General features: G+C 39.9%; 1 pseudogene; it reads right to left on the bottom strand.

Moving 5' to 3' along the window:
* Positions 1 to 534: 534 nt before the first annotated feature.
* Positions 535 to 2,293, bottom strand: LOC101652017 (annotated as a pseudogene).
* Between the last annotated feature and the right edge of the window lie 4,475 nt (positions 2,294 to 6,768).

Raw genomic sequence — 6,768 nt, 5'->3', positions numbered from 1 at the left:
CACAACTGATCTTATCAGAGCTCTCAAATGTTCATCTAATTGTCCAAAGAAGACACGATACTGCCTCTGCATATGCAATTCCCTTTATGAAGTACAGTGCTCATATTTTAGGCAGGCTCTTTTATAAGATATAAAGATAAAGGAAATGAAATTACTCAACAACGGCACTAATGGAAAGATGTTTTACGTTGAGATGTATCTTGTTCCCGGTAATAACACATGCCCAATGAAAAACAAAAGTTGGCAAAGCAGTTACTCTTCCTCCTTGAGTGGACAGTTATAACCATCAATCATTTTCTGAAATGACCATTATATTTCAATTTATCACAGACTACTCTGAACTTACTATGAGATGGAGCCAAAGTCAGGAGAGAAGACATAAGGAGAACATTCCTGTTTTGGGAGAGGGTTAGCCCTCCACACCCAGCATGGGAAGCCAACATATTCTGTTGAAGAATTCTAGGTGGAAGAATGAATGTAATGAATTTCAGCTCAGGCTGAGCTGATTTCATTTGTTCATGAACTTGCTTGATGTCATTCATCTAAATCAAGCATGTTTAATTCTTCTTCTAGTTCATCCAAATTGTCCCCAGTGAAAAGGTTTTCATCAACAGGGACAGCATCAATGACTCCATTTTCCTGTGCCTCTTCTTCATGATCCTCACCCAAGTCACTGCTTTCCCCATTTTCTGCCCTACCTCCGGAAGCTTCCCTCAATTTGTTTTCTTCCTTTTCCGAAGTACATGTGCTGAATCTTTCAAGACTGGCTGCAGTAATACCTGTTTCATCTCCATCTCTTGGAAGGTGCAGGCTTACTTACATCTACATCAGTCACGTTCCCAGAATCATCAACCTCATCATGGCCTATTCCCTGGGTGTAACAGGGATCATCTCTTTCATCATCATCATCATCATCATCATCATCATCATCATCAAGTTCAGGACGAAATTCAAACACCTCACTGCCTGGTCTTGGCACAAGGGACTTCATTTTGAATCCGGCACCTTCTTGGTTCTCAGAAGTCACCTCTCATGGGCCTCCCTCACATCGGCCTCCCCTCCCCTCGCTGAAAATCACCAGTTCTGAGAACCAGACATCTCCGAGAAAGAATGTTCTTCGAAGATATGTTTACTTCACCTACCCCGGTACCTATAGATAAGATTAACGATCACTTCCCTGCATCCCTTGAAGATGTGTTTATTCCACCCATCCCGGACCTATAGATAAAATTAATGAGCGCTTCCCTTTGAAGCCCCTGTGTGCAGCTGTGCCTGCCACCAGGGGATATAAAAATGCAGCCAGAAATTCCCCTCACGTGGTTTCATTAGCTCAATACCTGAGTTATTGAACCCGCCCGCAAGCTTCTCAATAAAGCCTGCTTCTAAAACTTTACCAATTGGATCTTTAATTCTGCTTCACGCCCCCAAAACCCTTACACTCACCACCACAGATTGCTAGTGCTTTCCATGCTTTGAAGTCTGCTTTTCTGCTTTCCGTAGCTTGCTCAAGTTGATCAATCTTTTCTTGTCTTTCCCCCCACATGCAACCAAAGACTCTAGGGCAATTTTGGTAACATTGGGACCTAGGGCAGAACACTCTTTCTATAAGATCTTCTAATGAAATTTCATCTTCTTCTTTTTATCTTTTTTCAACACAAATCCCGGGGGAAGTGCATGATGATACATACACATATCATACCCCCCTCCAGGGCCTACCCCAAACCAGCCATACTTGTTGTTTTCCATAGCTTCAAGGAAATGCTTGCACACTATTTGAGTGTTTGGTTTTTTCTTTTCCACCTCGCCATGCTTCTTGTTCACTACTTCTTCCAGTTTTTTCTCATCCCACTTATCCATGGTACCTCTTTCTAGTTCTTCATCTCTCGCATCAATGTAAACACTTCGCTTTTCACATTTTCTCTCCAGAGTCGTCATGAGAGAGCTTACACTTCTCCCCTTTAGTGCATGGTCCTTGCTTAAAGAATGCACACACCACAGATTTAGGATCTGCATCTTTACTTAATTTTTTCAGCAGCAACTACCAATTTGAATAGTTCATTGAGCTCCTGTAATTCTTCTTGTCATTTTTCTTCAGTTTCTTTTCAACTTCACTTTGTGCCTCCTGATGTGGATTTTGTTGACCAAATTTAACTTGATGAGTCACAGCCTAGATAAACTTCTGTTGTTTTGCTCCTTTCTTGTTCTTCAAACCAAAAGTTTTGTCTTCGATGATCTTTTCTCTCTTCTCCGCTTTTTTGCTGCCCTCGGTCTGAGCCTGTTTCTTGGAGGGCATTGTAGAGGCAGGTGGCACCGGCCAGACTTAAGCACAGCTGGGCACTGTCAAGGCATCTGGCCCCACGGCAGGAGTAGTAGGAAGACGTGGGCCTCCGTCGAGCACCACAAGCAGTATTTTGATGAATAGTATGTTACATGTTTACTTAGGTCCACGGAGGAGTGAGATAATTAAAGTTGTAAGGTATATATGTTCTTTAACATTTTTCATTTGTTTTATTTTTAACAGTTTTATTGACATATCTATAAAATATTCATGTCTCACACAAGTCAGTTTTTTGGATATATTAAAAAGAGTTATGCGATCATCAGCACAATATTTTCTTCATTTTTGTACTGATTGCTTGTTATTAGCTCTTCATTTACCCACAACTTCCTCTGCCGTGACCCTGAGAGATTATTATTCGAGTTACTGTCTCTAAAGGCTTTCTTAACCTGGATTTCATATAAAGGAAATCATTCAACTCCCCCCAACAATAACAAAATAAAATACAGGAAAATCCCCATCCGAAAGAAAGCAGAAAATAAAAACTAACACATATTAAAAATGGATCAAGAGGGGGACTACCATATATTTCCCACTTTTATAGTTTCTTAGTTTGTAAAGACATGCCCCAGTTCTGCAGACATAATTCTGCTTTAATGAATGTCTTATTAAACTTTGTGCTCTGTGTCAGTCACTTAAGTTCTTTAGTTATATGAACATTCTATGTATTTTGGTCTAAAAAGTTATCTATATTCTATCAATATTCTAAAGTTATCAATATTCTAAAAAGAATATTGGCTTATCTCCATTTTATTTTGAATCCTATACCATTGGCTAGTTTCATGATACTATTATTAGAATTTTCAAAGGCCCTTTGGAGGTTACATATAATATCTCCAAAAATGCAGCCACTAACATGGACTAGGAATATGTATAAACCTTAGATAGAGTAATGTATTTTAAGCTCTCACTTAACTGTAAATTCTAACCTCAGAACAATCAATACTTTTGTGTGGCCCTGCTCAATACAGACCCTCATGAAGGAATCACTGATGATATGGGTGCTTTAGGAAAGTATGGTGAAGAGAGTGGATAGTGCCAAATAAATTCCAAGATCAGAGAAGGGAATTGTATTAGAATTTAAATTCTGAGAATCAGGTTTGTAGAAGGCTATGGAAGACAGTTAAAGCTCCAAATCCATTTGCAGAGTTCCCATGGGGAAAAAACCCTCCATTGTATTACCTCTGATTATTGACCAGGGATGTGCATAGCTTTGCCCCTCAAAAAGGGCATATACATTCTAGATTGCACCAACTTTTACCATTTTGCCTTCCAAAATGTCTCATTTACTAGCAGTCATAAAGGTTCTTATTCATTCATATTCTTCCTTTGGTATTTTCTAGCTTTCTAACATTTTGATTGCTATAAAATAGTATTTCATTTAAATTTGTGTTATCTGGTAAGTAGTGAGTGTGAGTATTTATTTAATGGAAAGAAGACCAAAATTCTGACAAGTGGACCAATAAGTAACACCATGATAGATGGAGAAAAGACTGAAATTGTCAAAGGTTTTTCTCTTGCTTGGATCCACAATCAATGCTCATTGCATTGGGTAAATCTGCTGCACAAGACCTCTTTAGGGTGCTGAAGATTAAGGATGTTATTTAGGACTAAGGTGCTCCTACCCAAGCCATGCTATTTCCAAGTGCCTCCTATATATGTGAAAGTTGGACATTGAATAAGGAACACCCAAAAAGAATCGATAATTTGGAGTTGTGGTTCTGGAGAAGAATATTGATAGTATCATGGACTGCCAAAAGAATAAACAAATCTGTCTTGCAAGAAATAGGGCCATAATGTTGGCCATATTTGGCCAGGATGGTGAGACTTTGCCGTCACCGACTTTCGACATGTTGCCAGGAGAGATCAGACCCTGGAGAGGGACACGGCGCTTGGTACAGTATGGTGGCAGTGAAACAGAGGGAGGTCCTCCAACCAGTGGATTGACACAGTGGCTGCAACAATAGGCTGCAGCATAGGAACCATTGTGAGGCTGGTACAGGTGCAGGCAGTGTTTCATTCTGTTGTGCATGGGATCTGTATGGGTCCGAACCAACTTGATGGCATCTAACAATAACAGTGAACCCGAGCAAGGCTTCATATATTTGTTAAACCTTTTTGATTTTTCATTATGTACATTTTTCTGACATTATTGCATTTTTTCTTATTTTATACAGGAATCATTTATTTTATATTACTGTAAATGTTTTCCCCCTAGTCAGTTGTCATTCTGTTAAATTTGTACAAGTAAATTTAAATTATTTTACTAATAAATGTTATTATATTTTGTAGTCCATTTGCTATATTGCATCACCCTCCTCTTGTATTTTAATAGAAAGCAGCATTTAAGTGGCACTTTCAACACCCTGGAACCCTGCTGGCACAGTGCATTGAGCTCCTAATCGAAAGATCAGCTATTTGGAACTGCCAGTCTCTCTAAGGGAGAAAGAGGAGGCTTTTTTAAAAAAAATAAATAAATAAAAACAAGAAACAAACTCATTGCCATTGAACTGCCTCTGTCGATTTCCAAGACTTTAATGTTTTATGGGAGTAGAAAGCCTTGTCTTTCTCCCTTGGAGAAACTGGTGATTTTGACCTGCTACCCTGGAAGTGAAAGCATCGAATGCCACAAGATGGTTTACCGTGTCCTACTGGGTCACTAGGAGCCAGGGTTGACTCAATGGTAGTGAACTTGGTTTTGGTTTTCAACACCTTGGCTGTAAATGTCCATCCCAATCACTCCATTCATTAGGTACTCTTTCTATTTTCCATGCTGCTTCTGCTGGGCGTCAGCACAGCACAAACATCTCCTTACCCTCAGTATCCAAGAAGACTTTCTCACTTTTTTAAATCCCTTCCTGGCAGCTTCCTTAACGTCCAAAGTTCTTTAAACAGTCTGATCAAAGCGATTTAGGCTTTTCGCTGTTGCTCTTTTGAACGCCTTTTATCCATCTGCCCCTCGTCTGGATCCAGAGACGGGCCCACTCTTCAGGCTTTGGCTGCAGCAATCTCTTCTTCCAGAACCAAACTTTAGATCGTTTATTTGTCGGGGTGTCACACATGATCCCAAAATGGTACAGCTTAAGGCAGCACACAGCTATCATTTTACATTCTTGGAGTCAGGGATCTGAGAGCAGTAAAGTTGGGAGCTTCTGGCTCAGAGCCCCTCCCCCAGTTGCAGGCAAGCCTCTGGCCAAGACTCGAAGATCTTTGGAGCCGGGAGATTCTGCGTCTAAGCTCATTTGCATAGTTGTTCACAGGGCTCACTTGCCCAGTAGTGACGGAAGGTTTCAGTTCCTGTGTGGACCTCTCTATAATGTGGCTGTCTGCTTTTCTGTAGGTAAGAGAGAGAAAGTGTGTGTGTGTGTGTGTGTGTGTGTGTGTGTGTGTGAGAGAGAGAGAGAGAGAGAGAGAGAGAGAGAGAGAGAGAGAGAGAGAGAGAGAGAGAGAAAGAGAGAGAGAGAGAAAGAGAGAGAGATATCACAGTATTTTATAACTCAATTTTAGAAGTGATATACATGTTAAGGGTGCTCATTGCTTCTGTGTTGATCCATATTTCTTCACAACTGTGTCTACCAAGTATTTTGCCAAAAGTATGTTTCTTCTCACATTTTAAAGAAATGGTAATGTAGTATAATTTTAGTTTTTATTTTGAGATGAGCAGGCTTGCGGGTGATTTTATAGGTCCAAGGACCATTTTCTCTTTCTGTGAGTAATCTGTTCACTTTACTAGTCCATGTTTCTGTAGCACTGATGATCTCTTCTCTTTTTTTGTCTGTGTTTAGAAGCTCTTTCTACCAGCGTCTCCTCAAAACGTGACCCTAAGGGTCCAGGAGGATTCCGGAACCTCTCTCAGGTGATGCACAGGGCAGGCATCTATGAAGTCAAAGCGATTTCTGTGGTGATACTGTGGTGATATTTGCCTTTTCACTCTCAGTGTCTCTGGAGGTGCAGTGGAATTTCCCAGAGGCCCTATGACATATGGTAGTAGAGCAGACCGAATGCAGAAACCACTGTCTTCTATTAAGCCAGATTTTAAAGAATTGCAAAAAATCTAAAGCAATGAGTTATCTTCCGTATTTTTTTGTTTTAGAAAATATAGGCATTTTTAATAAAATACATGATCTGTGTTCACGTGTATTTGGTTCATTATTATTGAGTTAATAATAAGCAGTTCGAAGATTTCTTGGTTTTAATTTTAAGTAGGGTAAATATTGAGAGCTATAAGCCCCATAAACAAAAGCCCTTTGGTGGGGGTGTCCATAGTAAGTTTTCTAAGTGTACAGGAATTCTGATACCAAACTGTCTGACAATCCCATTTATTCATTGGGAATATTGTTTGTAATTTCCCCGTACCCCCCACCACCAAGTTTGTCATTTCTTTTTTACTTTGTTTATGGTGCTTTCTGCCATGTAAAAGCTTCCTCCCC

Source organism: Echinops telfairi, unplaced genomic scaffold (assembly GCF_000313985.2).
Source record: "Echinops telfairi isolate 266 unplaced genomic scaffold, ASM31398v2 ScPeMD7_2010;HRSCAF=2546, whole genome shotgun sequence".
Classification (NCBI taxonomy): Eukaryota; Metazoa; Chordata; class Mammalia; order Afrosoricida; family Tenrecidae; genus Echinops; species Echinops telfairi.
The sequence above is the reverse complement of the archived record's forward strand: the minus strand, read 5'-3'. Positions and strand labels throughout refer to the sequence as shown.